The 21,685-nt window shown below is 40.4% G+C and overlaps 1 protein-coding gene and 1 pseudogene across 3 annotated transcripts in view; one reads left to right on the top strand and one right to left on the bottom strand.

The window, feature by feature from the left end:
- Positions 1–21,685, bottom strand: part of Sik3 (SIK family kinase 3) — a 177,815-nt gene that overhangs the window by 144,735 nt on the left and 11,395 nt on the right. The window lies entirely within an intron of this gene.
- On the top strand, positions 5,913–6,464 carry LOC150045530 (small ribosomal subunit protein uS11 pseudogene; annotated as a pseudogene).

The following is a 21,685-nucleotide window of genomic DNA, read 5'->3' as shown; positions in this document are numbered from 1 at the left end:
TAACCACCAGAAAACTGGAAGTGGCGCTGTGGCTCAAGGAGTAGGATGATAGTCTTGAGCTGACGAGCTCAAAGACTGTGCCTAGGCACAGTGTTCAAGCCTCAGGACCAACAGAAAAATAAAATTGTGAGGGCCAGGAGGGTAGCCTAGTGGTAGAGTGCTCACCTAGCATTCACGAAGTCCTGAGTTCAATTCCTCAGTACCACACACACAGAAAAAGCTGGAAATGGTAGAGCACTAGCCTTGACCAAAATGTGTCCAAGGATAGTGTCCAGGCCCTGAGTTCAAGCCACAGGACTGATTTTTTGAAAAAAATTGTAGGCTGGGAGTTTGGCCTAGTGATAGAGTGCCTGCCTAGCATGCACGAAGACCGGGTTCGATTTCTTGGTACCACATACATAGAAACAGCCAGAAGTGGTGCAGTGTCTCAGGGTAGAACTCTAGTCTTGAGGAAAGCCCAAGGACAGTGCTCAGGCCCTGAGCTCAAGCCCAGGTCTGGCAATAAATAAATAAATAAATAAATAAATAATGTGATTTAGAGTCATACGCATGTTGCAGATGTTCTCTCATATATTTTAAGTGGACATACAATAAACCTAAGCCCAGAAGATATATATAATAACCTGACAAATTTACCTGCCAAATTGTTTTTGTTTTTGTAGAAATGCTTAACCTACTCAACCACCTGAGTGTGGTTATGACCACCTGCATGTGGTCCCATCCTTGTGGTTATTGACTATGGCCACTGTAAGGTGACATCATATGGTGACTACCACCTGAGGGTAGTGTTTTCCTTTCGGGGCTGCTACCAGCCCAAAGGTGGCGCTGCTATTAAAATGACTCCTACCTGGGCTCATTGAGTGCTGGTGACTTTATTATTGGGGGTCCAAAGTGGCTGGGATATTACACATATCCACTTTTTTTTTTCTTTTTCTTTATTCATTTCTCTTTCTTAAAGACAGGATTTCATTCTGTAGCCCACACTGGCCTCAAATTCATGATCCCTCTGTCTCTGTCTTAAGTGCTGAGATTACAAGCATGAAGCACCATGCCCAGCAAAGACATACATTTAACTGACAACGATAATAAGTGTAAATTAAAGGGGAAGAAAACAGAGAACATAATACAAATTTTACACTAACTCTTCTTACTTACAAAGTATAAATATATATACATATATATGTATGTACATATTACTTTCTAATATATATACCATAAACAGGTAGAGAGGGGTCAGATTCTGAAGTATAAGGTACTATTTCTTCTTTTAATCAACAATTAATTCAGTCATTTAATAACAAGGACTCTGTCCCAAATTACTCAATGCCAGGCTCTGTCCCCAACACTAGTGAATAAAAAATTAACTTGACACATGTGATCTCTGATCCCAGAAGTTTAGAGTCTACCAAGACTTTGGGTACTGACTGGGAAAAAAAAAAGGAACTTATAATCACCATTACAACACAGTACAGCAGTTTACAGCACAGACTCTGGGCTTTGAATTCTGGGTTCAAGTTTGCTACCAAGTGGCTGTGTGACTTAGAACAAATGATGGACATAATCATAGGTGCTTTTCTTCTTCACCTACCTTAACTCATGGAAAGTGCTTAGAGCAGTCTGTGGCACACAATAAACACTCATAAGTCTACTTTGATTGCTGCTGTTATTTTAATACTGTTATTATTTCAAGGGAATCTGATCTACCTTGAGGCAGACGGGAGGTCAGGGAAAACTTCCTTGTGGTATATAAACCATATTCCCCAGATAAATACAAATTAAACAAGAAAACAGAAAAGGCACCCAATCCAGAGAACATACAAAGCCTTATGATTGTTCACAGTGAACTTGGCAGGTAAAGTGTCTGAAATGAGGCCAATGAGGCTGGAGCACCAGAGTAGGAGACTAGACAGGCCACGTCAAACTTCAGATCTTACGTTCATCTGAATAATGAAAAGTACTATACAGGAAATAATACAATAGAACAGTTGTTTTCTTTCTTTGAAAGGTCACTTTGCTGAAATTCAGGGCCAGCTGCGATGGAGGGAGGTGACACCAGCCTAAGGAAAATGGATAAAGATTTAGGAAAAAAAAAAAACACAAAAAGCAGTCATTCTGATGACAAAGAAAGAGAAGAATACTAACAAATAACAAGCACAGATGTGGCTAGAACTCATGAATTAGTAATATAACAAATTAATACGATTAAATCATTTCTTCAGGCCCTGTGCAGAAACACAGAAAGGGCAGTATTGTGAGTCCACAGCTGGAGAGCTGCATGGCAGATGCAGGAGAATGGAGGCCACTTATGACTCACTGAGGAGTGACCAATCCTGGTGTCCGTACCGGACAGTGATACCAGAAAGAATGCCACAAACGAGGATGGGAAAGGACTGATGAAGCTACAGTAGAAATTCAGCTAACAACAGAACTGAAAGGATAGGGAATTGCACTCAGAGCTAGAGGCATGGCTCAAGTGATGAGCACCTGACTAGCAAGCCTGAGGCCAGTTCCGTCCCTGCTACAGGCAAAATATAAATAAACAAGCTAACTAAGATATCAACTCGGGCATAGGGCAGGGCACACTAATCCTACAGGTCAGGGGGATCAAAAGCTCAATTAAGATCAGTTTAGGGTTCACACCAATGGCCTGTCTCAACAACAAAAGGGGGGGGCTGGGATGTAGCTCAGTAGCAAAGCCTAGCAAGTGCATTGTCCTAGGTTTGATCCCCAATACCAAAAAAGGAAAAAAAAAAAAAAGGCAGTTAAAAAACCCAAACAACAACAACAAAGATGAAAAAAATGGTCCAAATAAGACTAGGATATGGGCCAGGAGTTTGGCCTAGTGGTAGAGTGCTTGCCTACCATGCACAAAGACCTGAGTTCGATTCCTTGGTACCACATACATAGAAAAAGTCAGAAGTGGTGCTGAGGCTCAAGTGGTAGAGTGCTAGTCTTGAGAAAGTCCAAGGACAGTGCTCAGGCCCTGAGCCCAAGCCCAGAACTGGCAAAAAAAAAAAAAAAAGACTAGGATATTAAGAATACTAAACTATTTACAAGGATGAACCTAATTTTTAGTTAAGATTCTTAAATATTACACCATAAGGAATGTATTTTAAGTATCTAGAATAAAACAGGATGTCTTGACAAAAAACAAAAAGCTTAATGTTTGTTCTGCCAAGAATTTTTCAAGGACTTCCCTGAATAGCCATTTGTGACTCAAGCTCTTAGAAAGACATATAGAAAAGGAAACTTACTTTCTTTTCTTCTTTTTTTTTTTTTCCAAAGACAGCCTTGAACTCAATCAGCCTGCCCCAGCCTCCTAGGGTTGCAAGGAACTACAATTCACATCATATGTGAAAGTGAGAAACGTATAAGAGTCTAAGAAATAAAAGCAGAAACAAGTCACCGCATCTGAAAAATCCAAAATATACAAATCTTAAAACTCATCAACAGAAAACTGAACAACTTCAAAATAGGCAAAAAGACCAAGCCCTTGGAAAACTGAAGCAAGAGGATAGAGAATTCAAAGACAGCCTCTAGTATACAGGGAGTTCCTGTCTCAAAAACAAAACAAGCCAGGAGCCAAACCTATACCCATAGATACTTGGGAGATAGAGGATGGGGGACTGCAGTTTAAGGCTAGCCTAGAAAAAACAGTTCATGAGACTGAAGCAATAGCCCAAGCATTACTCATCTATAAAATACTATGGCATTTGGAAAATTTCTCATGTTATCAAAATTATCCTGTTTTGAGGGGGTTTGTTTTGTTGTTTTTGTTTGGGTATTTTAGCAGTGTGAGGAAGTGAATGCAGGGCCTTGCATATGTTAGGCAAGTGCTCTACCACTCCAGCCCCTTCTAGCTTTCTATGTGTTCTGCTGCTTGATTGTTTGAATGGGGAGAGCTTCATGCTTGCAAGCCAGGGCTCTACTGCTTGAGCCACACCTCCAGCCCTTGGTCTTGTCTTCTGCCCAAGACAGCCTGGACTACAATTCTATTTAAGCTTCCCACACAGCTGGGATGACAAAGGCATACCACCACACTCAGCTTTGTCTGTTAAAAATGGGGACTCCAGAACTAGCAGAACTGGCAAAAAAAAAAAAAAAAAAAAAAAAAAACAAAACTTTCTAGCTTCAAACATTAATCTTCACCTCTGCCTTCTAAGTGGCTGGAATAACAGGCATGAACCACTCACACTCTTGCTTTATAGTTTGTTGTTGTTGCTGGCCATGGTGGCGGTTTTTGGGTTCTTTTGTTTTTTTGGGGGGTGGGGGAGGGTTGCCACTCCTGCCTGGGGCTTGAACTCAGGGCCTGAGTACTGTCCTTGGGTTTTCTCAAGGCTAGAGCCCTACCACTTGAGCCACAGCAAAACTTCTGGCTTTTTCTATGTATGTGATACCAAGGAATTGAACCTGGATCTTAGTGCATGCTAAGCAAGCACTCTACCGCTTGGCCAAACTCCCAGCCCCATATGTTTCTTTGTTTGTTTGTTTTTGTCAGTTGTGGGACTTGAACTCTGGGCCTAGACCCTGTTCCTGAGCTTTTCAGCTCAAGGCTACCACCCTACCCCTTGAGCCAAGCATCACTTCCAGTTTTCTGGTGGTTACTTGCAGATAAGAGTTTCATGGACTTTAGTGCCTGGGGCTAGCTTTGAACTGAGATCCACAGATCTTTGCCTCCTAAGAAGCTAGGATTACAAACAAAAGTGTGAACCACTGTACCTGGCTATATTTTAAGACAAGGTCTCACTACTACTGCCTTTGCTCTGGCTGGCCTCAAATTCATAATTCTCCTGCCACTGCCTTTCAAGGAGCTAGGATTATAGACATGCATAATCACATTCAGGAAAAAGCTCCTAAGAATTCTTAAAGTAAAATGTGTCAACTATTTGTGCTCTCCAAATGGGCCACCATATGTAATTTCCAAAGGCACTCTGACAGAAGCCAGTCACAGGTCAAAAGTGAACTGACTAAACTAGTCAAGATAGTTAACGACATAACACAAAATACTGGCCCCAAATAGAAGCCATATGTTCAAAATATGCCTACTAATACCAGATTGCAACTGTTTAAAAGAATCTGGAAGGAAATATAGCAACTTAATATTCACTTCTGTTTTAATTAAGAATCACTTCAGAGTCAACTAACCTATGAAGGAAAAAAATTGAGCCATTTGTCACATCTCACTAACGACAAACTCCAGCCCCCAAATCATTAAGTGTGAAAAAATGGTATGCTCTCAAGAAGACTGCCAATGAAAGGAGTTGTGTTTTGTTTTTTTCCCCAGAAAACTGGTTCACACAACAGAATATGCTTGTTTAGGTTAACTTGACCACCAACTTAATTCCTAACCAATTTGAAAATTACTAAAAGTAACCAACCTAAAACATATTGGACAGGATGCAAACAAAACCAAGCACACTGAAAACACATAATGGGGCCCCACTTTTGTTTTTCTTCCCTTTTACTAAAGTTGTTCTATGAAACCAGTTAATCAAGCCAGTTAATTGCGCCTGTAATCCTAGCTACTCAGGAAGTCGAGATCTAAAGATCACGGTTCAAAGCCAGAAAAGTCTGAGAAACTTTGATTTCCAAGGAACTATCAGAAAACCGGAAGTGGTGCTATGGCTCAAAGTAGCAGAATACTAGCCTTTAGCAAAAAGGGCTCAGGCACTGCCCCGGGCCCTGTGTTCAAGTCCCATGACCAAAACAATACCTAAACAGTTACTTCTGGAAGTAGAGCTTTGGGTTAAGTGGTACAGTGCTAGCTTTGAGCACACAAACTCAGGGACAGTGAGTGCCTAGGCTCTGAGAGTTCAACCTCCAGAACTGGCCAAAATATATTTATATATATATAAAATCATGTTCTTTATAAGCTGACTCCATCCCACATATAGAAAATACTTCCTGGAGTCTGGTAGCAACAGCTCGCAGAAATGGCACCTCGCAAGGGGAAAGAAAAGAAGGAAGAACAGGTCATCAGCCTTGGACCACAGGTGGCAGAAGGAGAGAATGTGTTTGGTGTCTGCCACATCTTTGCATCCTTCAATGACACCTTTGTCCATGTCACTGATCTTTCTGACAAAGAAACCATTTGCCGGGTGACTGGCGGGATGAAGGTGAAGGCTGATCGAGATGAATCCTCTCCATATGCTGCCATGTTGGCTGCTCAGGATGTGGCCCAGCGGTGCAAGGAGTTGGGCATCACTGCCCTACATATCAAACTTCGGGCCACAGGTGGAAACAGGACCAAGACCCCTGGACCTGGAGCCCAGTCAGCCCTCAGGGCCCTTGCTCGCTCAGGGATGAAGATCGGGAGGATTGAGGATGTCACCCCCATCCCCTCCGACAGCACCCGCAGGAAGAGAGGTCGTCGTCGTGGTCGCCGTCTGTGAACTGGACTCCTCAGATTATTTTCTGTTAATAAATTACCTTCCTGTGAGCTAAAAAAAAAAAAAAAAAGAAAATACTTCCTACTGTTCACCAAAGTAAATTCATCTACTCTGCCCCAAAGATTGTATTTTCCCTTCCCAGAATGTTGTCCCCATACTATTCCCAAACTATTTTTTAAGTTTATGCCTGGTACCACTGACTCACACCTATCATCCTAGATACTTAGAAAGGCTGAGATCCAGAAGATGGAGGTTTGAAGCCAGCCTGGACAGAAAAGTCCAGGAAACCCCACCTCCAATTAACCAGCAAAGTGCAGGGCTAGAGATGTGGCCCAAGTGTTACAGCACCAGCCAAGCAAACAAGCTGAGCAAGTCCTGAGGTTCAAGCCCTCATATCTGGGAGTTTATTGCTAAGACAAAATATTCTTTCCTTTCTCTGAATTTCTAGTGTTTAATACACATTTTTTAAGCATGGCATTTAATTTGAAACATTTTTCTTTTCTCTAATTTAAGTCTCTTGTCTTCATCTATAACAAAGAACAGTCTTAAAGATGGGAGAGTAGTAAGCTTCTCAGCTATTGGAAAGATGGTAGCTCTGTTGCTATCAGCAGTGTTGCACTGCCACAGATGCAACATTCAGGGAATGGAAACCTAAACCATATCCACTTGGAAACATCAGCAGCAAGGCTACTGTTTTCCTCAGCTGGTTACCCAGAGCTCTGCCTAGGAGACCTCGCTGGATTTGTACCCTGTCCTAGACTTGTGTATCTCTGACAACTGGATATCTGGAGACCACTGGATCTAAGAACAGCCTGAGTGAACTCTAGACAACCTCTAACTTTATTATAATCCCATCTGCATGCTAAATGACACACCCTTCCTGTCATGACAGTTAACAAATGCCATGGCAGTTGACAGTTGTCATGGAAACAAATTAAAAGACTTAGAAGAAGGAAAAGCGGTAACATCTGATTTCCCAGAAAAATCTCTGCCCATTCTCAGAAGTCATGAATATTCTGCTCCTTTAGTGTCCTAGCCCATTCCTCATGTCTTCTATTCTATATCATAATCTCCGCAACTACCACAGTGCAGAAGATTTCTTTTTAATTTATCTCCCATTTCTTCTATTACTAGACAAGAATAAAAAGTCTCTCCTCCCCAACTTGGTCTTGTTATTGATCCCAAAATTGAGAAACACTGTTTTGTAGCAAAAACTGATACAACTCCAATGAGAGGAAGAAGATGGAGGAGTAAATGTGCCATAATTCCATAAGTTACTTGTGGGACATTCTGGGATTTGGGGGAGGGAGGGATCATTTCTATTATGGAAAACTTTCAAACATATAAATAGAAACAATACACTGAGCTTCCCTGTAATCATGAGCTATCTTAGATGATAGTACAATCCATTCCTATCTCTACTCCCACCCCCTTCTCAGATCTCAGACTCCATTATTTTTTTTATCTATCTATGCTTCATTAATTGTTGTGTTTCTGGACCTTTATTAAGAAAGATTCCACCTGTGCCAAGGAGCCCTAGTGTATTTCCTATTCCTTCCTGTAAAGTTTTCAGGGTATCTGCTTTTACTCTCAAGGTCTTTGATCCATTTGGAATTAATTCTGGTGCAGGGTGACATATAAGGATCCAATCTGAGTTTTCTATAGGTGTTTAACCAATTCTGCCAGCACCATTTGTTGAAGAGACTGTCATTCTTCCATCCCTTTTTTTTTTCTTTTTTTTTTTTTTTGCTCCCTTCTCAAAGATTAGGTGGCCACAGGTCTAAGGGTTAATTTCTGGGTCTTCAGTTCTATTGCATTGGTCCTCAGGCCTGTTCTTGTGCCTGTATTGAGAGCTGTTTTTATTACTATAGCTCTGTAATAAGAGTCTGAAGTTTGGTATTGATATTCCTCCGGTGATGTTCTTTCTGCTAAAGATTATTTTTGCTACATGGGGTCCTTCATTATTCCATATGAATTTTTGGATTGCTTCCTCTATTTCATTAAAGAATGGCATTGAGATATTGGTGGGTATTGTACTGAACTTGTAGATGGCCTGTGGCAGGATGCCATTTTCACGATGTTAATCCTCCCAACCCAGGAACATGGGAGCTAGGATTACAGGCTTGAATCACCAGTGACCAGCAAAATTGCCAAAACTTTGTCATTTAATTTTTTGTCATTTGATTCGTTCAGATCGCGATCTTAGGGTGATCTCACAGGAGAAAACTGCTTCCTTTGCTCTGCTCCATGGGCCTTTACACTTTCCTTTTCATATCGTTACTTTAATTCCTAGGTGTGGGCAGAAGAGTATTTCTTCCAGTGCCTTCTACTCTAATGAACTGTCTAATGAGCATCCCTTCCAACTGCCAACACTCAAGTCTGCCATCACCGCCAAGCATTTACACATAGGGAAAAACATTCACTTCCTTCCCAACAGCTTCCTTTCTTCACATTTAAGTTGCCATATTCACTTACTACTCATGAAGCATTCTCTACTCTACAGCGTATAAATGTAAACAATACTAGCCCATTAAAAGATTATTTTCAATTTCTATTAATCTTTCTGAGGAGTTCAACTGGAATGTTAAGCTATTTGAAGTGAGTTACTTTAAACACCTCATGAACTAAGGCATAGTGATGAGTATGTAAACCCAAAAAAAGTATAGCATGGTGCTAAGGACTCGACATTAGCTCAGTTCTATTATCAGTCACAGGGCAACTAAGAAAATACACACTTATCATCTCAAATACAGTCACATCACTAGAAAACAACATACATGCAGACAATGAATCCATTGGATCACGTCCATATTTTTACAGCATAGACTAACAGAAGCAGATAGCAAATGGCCCAGAGAAAAACTGACTGATTGGTTGGCTGACTGACTTTAGAACTGGAGATTGAGCTCAGGGCCTTGCACACGCTAAGCACACTGTCTATGCCTAAGACACATCTCCAACCTCTAGAAGAAACTTTTTTCGACAGATTAATCACCGTGACTCCTTCTAAGCCCTACAGCTAGTAACTATGAAAGTGAGCAGGACAGACTGAATTAAAACCCTTTTAATTACTTACATATTTGAGCTCAACAGTGTAGAAGACAAAAAAATAACAATCATCTCTGCCCTTAAGGAATTTTTACTCTGGCTGGTAAAATAATATTCTTACTTAAATAATCAGTCTGCAATGTGAGACATTTTATCAATAAGCACTAACCTGTGAATTAAGGAAGGCATGGGTTAGAAAGGGCTAAAGAACTTAAACAGAAGCCAGGTGTCCTGGTAAAAAATTTGCCATCTGCACTCTAGAGGCTGCAGCCTTGTGAATTATGTAGAGATCCATACTAGCCTCAGCTATATAACAAGATCATTTCTGAAAGAGACATAGAGACAGAGACAAAGACCTACCCTGTATAAAGCACTCAAATGAGTGATTCCAAAAATCACATTAGGTTACCTTGCCACTTTTCAACAATTCAATTTGGTTCATTTCAAATCTTCTGTTATCACTTATACTTAAAGAGGAAAAATAACATGTATAATCATCAGAAGTACATTTTATCACCGAGTCTCCTTTTCTTCCCTCTGTCCCCCAAATCAAACCAACCTGTGGGACAGTACAAGCAATAAGGACAATTAACAGAAATCCATAAAACTAAATATAACTGGAAATTTTTTTAAAAAGTTACTAAAAGTGTAAACAGCCATTTTTCCTAAGATAGTTGTTTGACTTGTAAAATTATTTGGGATAATGACGAGTATGCTAATATTTCTCCAGAGGAGAAACAATATCACTAGCTGTTAAAGCAGAAGAAAGATTTTGTCTCTGCTATGTTAACTCTCTGGAAACGTGATTGGATATCACCAAGATCAAGGTCTCCGGTTGGCTGTGTAATCAAATGACATTAGGCTCACCATAATAAGGCAAGAGGCAGAATATAACATAGCAGCAATGCCAGTGACTAATGCTGAATCATAGTTTCCAAGTAATTTATTTCATCAAAACATCAACTACTCATATTAACACTTTTCCCCACCATGACAATGGTTGTTGAAAGTGCATCAAAGTAGTCTTTGAAACATATGCACAAATACTTGCAGGCAACTGCTAAGAGATGACAAGCAATGAAGTCTAGAATCTGTTAAGTCAAGGAGATTCTTACCTCTTCCAACTTCAGAATGGAAGAATTCATATTTGTGGGACATCCATGAGGACATGGATCCAGCAGTCAGAACGTCCCACCTCCAAAAGCTCCAAAACCTAGGTCTCACCAGCTATGGTCTTCAGTGTCAGCTATAAAATCTCTATACACTAGGAGTTTAGGAAATGCAACTTAATGAGGACAAAAGAAATGCTCTCTTACAGCCACATGTGCACAACAAGTGCATTCTTTTCCATTCTCTCCATAGTCAGGGTGACCTTGGCCAGCTTTTGGCATCTATACTGCTCACGTTTCTCAGCATTCCTTCTCTTCTTTTAACCCAAATCAACTACAACAGGCATGTCATCTAGTCATATTTTAACATACTTATGACAGCATCACTCTAGTTCTATGCAGCTAGACCTGGAATTCCACTTCTCCACTGCTGTGCATAACAAGAGCTTTGGATCACCCAGGTCTACTTACACACCTTAGATCAACTCTCAGACAAGTTACTCAAGTGAACCTGCTTCCTTGATGGAAGGAGATATAACAACAGTTACTTTGCAAACCTGTTGGCTAGAAAGAATGACATGAAGTATAGAAAACACAATAGGCACAATATATAGTAATTGTTATCTTAATTTTTTTTTTTTTTTTGCCAGTCTTAGGCTTAAGCTCAGGGCCTGAGTATTGTCCTTGGATTTTTCTCAAGGCTAGAACTCTATCACTTGAGCATCAGCACCACTTCTGGCTTTTTCCAAGTATGTGGTACCAAGGAATCAAACCCGGGTCTTCATGCATACTAGGCAAGCACTCTACCACTAGGCCAAACTCCCAGCCTATCTTAATTATTTTTAAGTTCAAGCCCAGAATTTGAACTCTGTCCACCAAGTTCCTCAAGAAGTACCATATTCTTTATTTGTTTTGGTTTTTATTAGTTTCAGCCCAGTACCCCTCCCACTCAGGACAATTTCAACAGGTTTCATTAAGAACCACCATGTTAGTTGTGGCTTACCAAACTACTAAACACCAAGATGTCAGTCAAACCATGATGTTCTGCCAGTGCCAAAATACTTTTATGTCCTTGTCACAGATCACATCCAGCTCTTCTCACTCCTGACAAACAAGATCCTGATTTCTACAACAGAGGTGTGTCCCTAAGCTCTCAGGATTGCCTCATCTAAATTATTTCCTCCTGTTCTCACAACAGCATTTATGTCTTAGGCAAAGTGAAAAGAGTCTCAAATACAAGTCTTTCTTGACCTTGGCTCTCCCTCGCTCTACACTTACACTAGTTCTACATAGGGCTGAGAACATAGCTCAGGAGTAGAGGGGGGTTAGCTGCCTACTGCATAGAAGGTCCTGGAATTTTAATCCACGGCACTGTAAAAACGTAATTCACTAATTTTTATTTTTTTTATTTTTTATTTTTTGCCAGTCCTGGGCTTGAGCTCAGGGCCTGAACACTGTCCTTGGACTTTCTCAAGGCTAGAGCTCTACCACTTGAGCCTCAGCACCACTTTCGGCTTTTTTTCTATGTATGTGGTACCAAGGAATAGAACCCAGGTCTTCATGCATGCTAGGCAAGCACTCTACCACTAGGCCAAACTCCCGGCCCCCAAATTTTTAATTAAATAAAATGCTATGCTTACATCAAAGGATATTGGAAGGCTGAATAGGATATTTTTAACATGAAATACAAATTTAATTATAACAAGCTTCTATTATGATTTAGTCAAGATAAAACCTTCATATATATGAAGAGATGGGGCTGGGGATATAGCTCAGTCATACAGTACCTGCCTAATATGTATAAAGCCTGGGTCCAAATTCCAGCACCCCAAAGGGAGGAAATCCCCTAGCACAAGAATTGAAAACAATTCAAATGGCTAAGTGTGTGATACATCCATTCATTAAGATGCTGTATAGTTGTGGTTTGTTTGTTTTTTATGAGGAAGTTCTGTATCTGGGTCCATGTAATAGTCTTCAGAACGCATCAAAAAGTAAACTGTAGTACCTTAATTTTCTACAATTTGTTTTAAGATAGGAAAGAGAATAACAGGTATCACATTTACTTATATACACATAAATCATCTCAGGGGGGCTGGGTGAAACTCAGTATAAAAACACATGCCTAAGAAGCATATGGCCAAGAATCAATCCCCTGCATCTCTCTCCCACCCCATCCCACCCCTCTCAACCTCCCCCCAAAAAGAAAGCCTCAGGACACATAAGACACAGATTATATCGATTTCCTGTGGGAATGAGGACTGGATGGCTTTGAGATATAAGGGAAAGACATGTCTCCCTGTCACTCTCCTCTAAGTTGAACCATTAATGATGATGACAACCCATCTAACAACTCATTTCCTGGGCAAGCTTCAAAATCACAATTACAACCACCTAAAACAAAATGAGTTCCCTTCCATGATCTCATTCAATCAAGTGACTAAAGATAATTTATTCCTTCTAGTCAACTTCCTGACATATTAAGTATGTGTCCATATATTGTGCCATCCTCGCTGAAAAATATTTATAACTCTTAAAACTTATTGTTTTAGGGCCGGGAGTTTGGCCTAGTTGGTAGAGTGTTTGCCTACCATGCACGAAGACCTGGGTTCAATTCCTCGGTATCACATACATAGAAAAAAGCCAGAAGTGGTGCTGAGGTTCAAGTGGTTCAAGTTCTAACCTTGAGAAAGTCCAAGGACTGCACTCAGGCCCTGAGCTCAAGAGCTCAAGTCCAGGATTGGCAAAAAAAAGTAAAAGAAAAAAAAAAAACTTATTGTTTTAGAGCTGGGTGGTGGCTCACACCTGTAATCCTAGCTACTCAGGAGGCTGAGATTTAAGGATCAAGGTTCAAAGCCAGCCCGGGCACAAAAGGACCTGAGACTCTTATCTCCAATTAACCTTTAGAAAATGGGATCTGGGGCTTGGCTCAAGGATAGGGTTGTAGCCTCAAGCTGAAGAGCTCAGGGACAGTGCCCAGGCCAAGTTCAAGTCCCATGACCCACAAAAAAAAAAAAAAAAAACTTATTGTTTTAGAACTCTACTTCAGGGCCGGGAGTTTGGCCTAGTGGTTAAAGTGTTTGCCTAGCATGCACGAAGACCCGGGTTTGATTCCTCAGTACCACATACATAGAAAAAAGCTGGAAGTGGTGCTGAAGCTCAAATGGTAGAGTTCTATCCTTGAGAAAGTCCAAGGACAGTGCTCAGGTCCTGAGCTCAAGCCCAGGACTGGCAAAAAAAAAAAAAAGAACTCTACTTCAATCCTCAGACCATGCCATCATACCTTCACATTTCCTACCTTTAGGACATACTGGGATCCACTCCAATGCTGACTTCTCTGAACCACATACTAAGTTCTGCCTCCTAACCACTCCAGATCACCACACTATCCAAGCAGCTCACTAGTCTGAATTTTAAGAATTAAGAATACAGGACAGGGGTAGGTGGCTCATGCTTCTAATCCTAGCTACTCAGGAGGCTGAGTTTCTGAGTTCAATAGACCAAAAGATCTGGTTTAAGGCCAGATCTGGAAGAAAAATCTGAGACTTGTATGTCTAATTAACCAGCAAGAAGTCACAAGTAGAGGTGTGGTTCAAGGGCTTGAGCACCAGCCTTGGGCAAAAATGCTTATCAAGAGTACAAGCAAGGCCTTCAGTTCAAGGACCCAATATCCACACCAAAAAAAAAAAAAGTCTTTATAAGGTGGTGTACATACACGTACACGCACACACAGTGCTAAGAAAACGTTCACCAGTCTGTCAGAAAAAAATTGCGAATATTTCACAATAATTCTTACATAGGAGTAAACAAAATTACCCTCCACCCCCAAGCAACATTCTTCCAAATGACATTTTTAAATTATATTGCTTTAATGTGCCTTTAACACTGGAGAAAGAGATCAAGACTTGTATCACTGCTTCAACTGCTGTTAAGGATCCCTGAGTTCTCCCTCTGGTTAAGCAGGTTATTTTTGGACCTTGCCTGTGAAGCAGCACTTTGTTGACCAGGAGCTGCATCTGAATATTCCTTTCACATTCAACCTTGGTCCTGGCTTTCTGGCTGGCACTGAGCTCCAAAACCTCAACGGAATACATAATGAAATGCTGGGTTACTTTAGGGCAAGAAGGTTAAGCCTACAAAAGCTTTCTAATTGGGAAATCTCATCCATGAAAGCATATAGAAACTTTGCTGACTCGTTTTTTCCCCCCTTTCTAGTGTTCCAATAAGTATCTGCTTTCTTTGGAACAAATCAAACACAAAAATCCAGCCACCTAGCAAAGCTCAAATACAAACAGGTGTTTGGTAAATACAGAAAATTTCAAAAGAAACAAGTCAACAGAAGATTAACATCTACTAGCAAGCTGCTTATTGGTGTACTGAACAGTTAACTGCCTAAATATCTCTCAGGAAGACAGGCATGGAGAAAAAGTAAAAATGTAACTGAAAGAAAAGTAAGCCATTTTCTACCCACAGAAAATCTGCAGAAAGAGAATCCATGTAATTCACTAGTGCAGCCACACAACAGTCCTTTATTGCAGAGCTATTTTCAGTGGCACTTAATTCCAGGGTGGAGACTAAGGGTCTCAAACAAACCTATTTGAGTTATTTTTCTCCTTTAATGATTCTTAAGTCCATAGTTTGACTTATTCGTCTGAAAGAACTTGCCAAAACTCTTATTTATTTTTGAAAGAAAATGGCTAGCCATGAGAAAATATACTTGTAAGTTTGTATTTATTTAGAATTAATAGTTGCATTGGAATGTTCTAGAACGTTCCAGTCAAAAAGAAAATAGGGGTTTTTATCACAATAAGCCTGCCTGTTCTCCTGACGTATGTTTTCCCAGACGTCAGGAGGCATCACTGTTCCAAATTCCTCTAATATAAACTCTGAAGATGGTTCCTACGTGAGAAAGACTTTACAAATCCGGCTTCAGAGTTGATGAATTTCTAGTATTTTAGGGAAAAGCAGAGGTCACATCAAAGAAGGAATGATGACATGGCAATGTTACCTGTACCTCATCTGTGTCACAGCAATGAATCAGTGCAATACTAAATGTCATAGGAAGGGCCGGTGCCATGCACAGGGCGGGAAATCAAGGTCATGACACTGAGCTCTGTGTAACACTTTTAAGGAATACCTGTTGGACCACGTACTTTGCCAGCCATTGAATGTCAACATAATTATCTTGATACCTTTGCTGGCATCTTCTCTATCTCTATTCTTCACTTAAAAATTATGAGAAGGAGGGAGGGAAATGGGGACCAAGACATGAGAAAGGGTATCAATGTATGTGAAGTAATGCACCTTCTATCTGGTGAATATAATGTAACCCTTCTATTAATTACAATAAAAAATATATGGAAAAAATTATGAGAAGGGCCGGGAGTTAGACCTAGTGGTAGAGTGCTTGCCTAGCATGCACAAAGACCCATGTTCAATTCCTCGGTACCACATACATAGAAAAAAGCCAGTAGGGGCCGGAAGTTTGGCCCAGTGGTAGAGTGCTTGCCTAGCATGCACGAAGACCTGGGTTCAATTCCTCGGTACCACAGACATAGAAAAAAGCCAGAAGTGGTGCTGTGGCTCAAGTGGTAGAGCCCTAACCCTAAGAAAATCCAGGGACAGTGCTCAGGCCCTGAGCCCAAGCCCAGAACTGGCAAAAAAAAAAAAAAAAGCCAGTAATGGTTCTGTGGCTCAAGTGGTAGAGCTCTAGCTTTAAGAAAGTACAAGGTCAGTGCCCAGGCCTGAGTTCAAGGCCCAGGACTGGCCAAAAAAAAAGAATATATATATATATATATATATATATGAGAAAAAATATTTTATAGGCATTTCAATAGTTATGAAATGAGTTTTTTTAAAAAGGAAATCAAATCAAAACTAAAATATGCTATTAAAAAACTCTTTAATAGGGCCGGGAGTTTGGCCTAGTGGTTAAAGTGCTTGCCTAGCATGCACGAAGACCCGGGTTCAATTCCTCAGTACCACATACATAGAAAAAAGCCAGAAGTGGTGCTGAGGCTCAAGTGGTAGAGCTCTAGCCTTGAGAAAGTCCAAGGACAGTGCTCAGGCCCTGAGCTCAAGCCCAGGACTGGCAAAAAAAAAAAAAAAAACTCTTTAATAGATAACAAATCCCCCAATCATCTCTGAGGTACAGACTGACTCTTAAAATTAAGTATGTGTCTCCTATGAAATAGCAAGAAAGGAAATTACCATTCTTTTCCTTCTGCAGTATAGTGTACCAAGGAATAATTAAAACGCTGGGCACCAGTGGCTCATGAATATAATCCTAGTTACTCAGGAGGCTGAGATGGGAGGATCTGGTTCAAAGCCAGGCAGGACAGGAAAATCTTTGAGACTCATATCTAATTAACCACCAAAAAGCCAAAAGTGGATCTGAGATCCAAGTTGAACAGCATTAGCCTAGAACAAAAAAGCTCACATGTATCCAGGCACAGTGATCAAGACCCAGGATCAACACAGGAAAGAAAAAAGAATGATTAAGAAAGGGAGGGGATGGGTTGGGATAGATGGGGGTGAATGATAGAAAGGGTGACATTGTCAAGATGCATTGTACATGTTTAATTGAAACCTTTTTATATAACTACTTAAAATAGTAACAAATAAGTAAGCAAATAAATAAGTGAATATTTTACAAACTAATATACATAAAAGTAAATTTCTGGAAATTAATATATTTGGGGATCCTGAGCTCAAGCCCCTGGCACAAAAAATTTAAAAAATTCTTAGCTTTCACCAAGTTTATAGTCAAATGGGAGGAAAAAAAGCCATTAAAAATAAAATTAAGGGGCCGGGAGTTTGGCCTAGTGATTAAAGTGCTTGCCTAGCATGCATGAAGACCCGGGTTCGATTCCTCGGTACCACATACATAGAAAAAAGCCAGAAGTGGTGCTGAGGCTCAAGTGGTAGAGCTCTAGCCTTGAGAAAGTCCAAGGACAGTGCTCAAGCCCTGAGCTCAAGCCCAGGACTGGCAAAAAATAAAAATAAAATAAAATTAATTGGGGCTGAGAGTGTGACCTACTGGTAGAGTGCCTGCCTAACATACATGAAGAAGCCCTGGGTTCGATTCCTCGGTACCACATACACAGAGAAAAAAAAACAAATAAATAAAAACAGCAACTTATGAAACTATAAGGCCTTCTGTATGTCATCTCTACAAAAACTAAAACATTAAAATTAAACTAAAGCAGGCGCCAGTGACTAGGAGGCTGAGATCCGAGGATCCGATTTGAAGTAAGCCTGGGCAGAAAAGTCCATGGAACTCTTTATCTCCAATTAAACACACACACACACACACACACACACGCTGTAAGTGGAGATGTGGCTCAAGTAGTAATGATGGAATAAAGAATGTATAACTTTTGGCAACCAACTAGTTCAGGGCCAAATAAAGCTCTCATTTTTTTTAAAGCAAACCTGACCTAAAAGTCACATAAGTAGTAAATAGTACCATAACAAACAAATAAATGAAATGGGAAATAAATATTTCCTCAGGCTAGTCCCAAGTATGCAAATAAAATGTTCAGAAATATTAACTATATAGTTTACAATAAAATTTTAAATTCTTAAATTCTGTTAATAAAGTACATTTTTTTTGGTGATATGAGGTTTGAACTCAGGGCCTCCTACTTGCTAGACAGGTATATTTTACCATTTGAGTCATGCTCTGCAGACCCTAGGGTATTATTGTTATAAATTATACTCATTAATTTAATGCAATAAATTATATTCTACTCTAAAGTTCTAGAAATGTAATACATGGAAGAATGTTGGAGGTATTTTATTAAGTGAAAAGACAAGCAGCAAACTAGTAATATGGTATGATCACTCAATAAAACTATCTGGTTAAAATGTGTGCATGCGGGCCGGGAGTTTGGCCTAGTGGTAGAGTGCTTGCCTAGCATGCACAAAGACCTGAGTTAGATTTTTCAGTACCACATACACAGAAAAAGGCTGGGAGTGGTGCTGAGACTCAAATGGTAGAGTGCTAGCTTTGAGAAATCCCAAGGACAGTGCTCAAGCCCAGGGCTGGCAAAAAAAAAAAAAATGTGTGCATGCACTCACACACACACACACACACGCACACGCACATGCACACATATATGTATGGTCACATTCTAGCACTAGGGATTGAACCCATGGCCATGCATATGCTACACAAGCATACTACCACATGAGCTACATCCCCCGCCCTTTCACTTTTGTTTTTTAGATTGGGTGTCCATGGTATCTTTGTCTTGAACTGTAATCCTCCTGCCTCAGCCTCTGGAATAGCTAAAATAACAAACTTGAACCATAATACCCAGTTTGTTTATAAAATACTAGCATGTTTTCTGGATAGAGAGAAATAGCACTTTGTTATGCATTTTGTAAAATTAGATTATAAGAATACCTGTATCAGCAAGGAAGAATGTCCTGAGAAACAAAAAAGTACATGAAAACAGAAAATAGGTACAAAATGAGCATATAGGAAAAATAATTACTTATGTACTTATCATTTCAGAGTTAGAATAATTGTACAAATTAACAAAATAAAGAATCAAAATTGATCATTTTTGTAGCAGACAAAACTAAGAAGACAATCCACGGAAGGAAAAAAAAATGTGTAAATCATGTATCTAATAAGGAACCTATATCAAGAATAGATGCAGAGATAGGAGATGCATTTGAGAAACAGCAACTAAGAGAAAGGTGTTTCAAATGTTAATGTGACTCCAAAAGTGGATTCTGGCCTAAACAGCGAAGGACCAAAATTGGTTAATTAGCATTGATCCACTCTCAGATAGTGCCTGAATCTACCCTTTCTTAGAGCCCGTTTAAAGCAAGGCAGTGGATGTAGCTGAAGACAGACAAAAGAAGAGAAGACAAGAGGAGGCAGGGGTTAAAAATCACAGGCCATTCTTCTCATGTCAGAGGCCAATACACAATATGCCTCAAACACATCATTTTCTTCCCGAGGATTGTAAAGTCCTTTAAGAGAGCCTAAAGTACAATCTCCAACATTTAGTTGCCTCCAAGAATTACTACATATCTAGAAGTTGTTTATTCTGCAGTTGACGTAGACATAAGATCATAGTCAGAATACAGCTGGCCTACCAGCCAGAGGACTAAAATAACAGTATTACTGTTGATGCAGACATGGAGAGAAAGCCAAGGACACACAATCACTAAAAACATTATTTTGAGGGTTAAAAAAAAAATGGGTGACTAAAAACCTCATCCATTGTCAGAACACTGCTTATGCAACATGAGAACATTTTAACAGAAGCAAAGAACAACAGGAGGCAGGAAGCAAAGACAGAAGTAAGAAATCATGCAGGTGCCCAACTAATCTTAATAAGAAACACACAGCACTGCTCCTGTCTTCCACAATAAAAACAATTCTGTTTCCCATGGCATATGAACCAAGATTTCTTCTGCCCAAAACAGAAGAACTTACTCATGAAAATGTCAGCTTCTTCCATAGAACACACACTGGCAGTGAAAGGATACAAACTTTTGAACTAGAGAGCCTGGACTGTTTCTTCACCACGCTTTTAGTATCTTTGAATTTTATCAAATTCAATTCATACAAATTCTAATGTAAATGAACAAAATAGCCCCCCTGTACATTATAAATACTAAGAAAAAAATATATAAAGCACTTATAGGCCAGTTGCTAGTGGCTCATGCATGTAATCCTCACTACTCAGAAGGCTGAGATTTGAGGATTATGGTTCAAAGCCAATCCAGGCAAGAAAGTCTATGACTCTTATCTCTGATTAACCATCAGAAAACCAGAAGTGGTGCTGTGGCTCCAAGGGGTAGAATGCTAGTCTTGAGCAAAAGAGCTCAGGAACAGCACCCAGGCCCTGAGTCCAAGCCCCACAACCAAAAACCCAAACCAAAAACATATAGATTTTTCTTATACACTGATTCAGAACAAATAAGTGATCAAAAACATGCATGAGCCGGGCGAAGTGGCTCACACCTGTAATCCTAGCTACTCAGGAAGCTGACATCTGAGGATCACAGTTCAAAACCAGCCCAGGCACTAAAGTCTGTGAGACTCCTATCTCCAATTAACCACCAGAAAACCAGAAGTGACACTGTGGCTCAAAGAGTAGGGTGGTGACCTTCAGCTAAAGAGCTCAGGGACGATGCCCAGGCCCAGAGTTCAAGTCCCACAAGCAACAAAAAAAATAAAAACTATATCATGCATGGTAGCACATATAAGTAATACATCACTCAGGAGATTAAAGTAGAAAGGTCCCAGCTTCCAGGCCATCTGGGTTACACAGCAAAACTCTTTTTATCACTCCCCTCCAAAAAAAAGAACAATATTTTTTTAAGACTCGGATAAGGGGCTGAAGACATGGTTCATTGGTAGAGCACTAGCCAATTAGTGAAAGTGACAGGTACCAAGTTCAAGTCTCAGTTTTGGATGAAGGAAGGAAGGAAGGAAGGAAGGAAGGAAGGAAGGAAGGAAGGAAGGAAGGAGGGAGGGAGGGAGGGAGGGAGGGAGGGAGGGAGGGAGGGAGGGAGGGAGGGAGGGGGAGGAAGGAAGGGAAGGAAGGGAAGAGAGAGAGAGAGAGAGAAAGAAAGAGAGAGAGAAGGGGAGGACGGGAGGGAGGGAGGGAGGGAGAAAGGAAGGGGAAAGGCTCAGATAATCATTCTGTCATCAACCTTTCTTCTCTTTCCTCCAGCAATTTCTCCTGTGTAGAAATTTTGTCCCCTGTGAAAGATAAGAAGAGAATAATGCTCCACAAAAAGCAAGTGAAAGGTCAGATACACACATTCTTTTCTTTCCTTTGCAGTTTTGGCTCAGGGAAAAATGGAGTAGGCAGTTGTATTAGCCCTCTACTGCCCTGAACTGTATATATGGCAGTAGGCTTAGAAGCACAGTAGTGACTTAAAAGCCTCCACCCCCATGCCAACCCAGGCAGAAGGGGAGACAGATAAGACAGCCTGTGCACTGGCTGTGCAACAGGCTTCTTACACGACTGTGGAGGCAAACTGCTGCAATCTTTCTGGAAAGCAATGTGGCAATACACGTATCAGGTATCTTGCAAACATTTGTTCCCTCTGGCCTAGTAATCTCACTTGCCACAATCTACCCAGAGCAAAATAGCAGGAATACATCAG

The sequence above is a fragment of the Megascapheus bottae genome, chromosome 27, assembly GCF_031878675.1.
Source record: "Megascapheus bottae isolate mThoBot1 chromosome 27, mThoBot2.hap1, whole genome shotgun sequence".
Lineage (NCBI taxonomy): Eukaryota > Metazoa > Chordata > Mammalia > Rodentia > Geomyidae > Megascapheus > Megascapheus bottae.
Note: the sequence above shows the minus strand (reverse complement) of the source record. Positions and strands in the feature narration are given on the sequence as shown.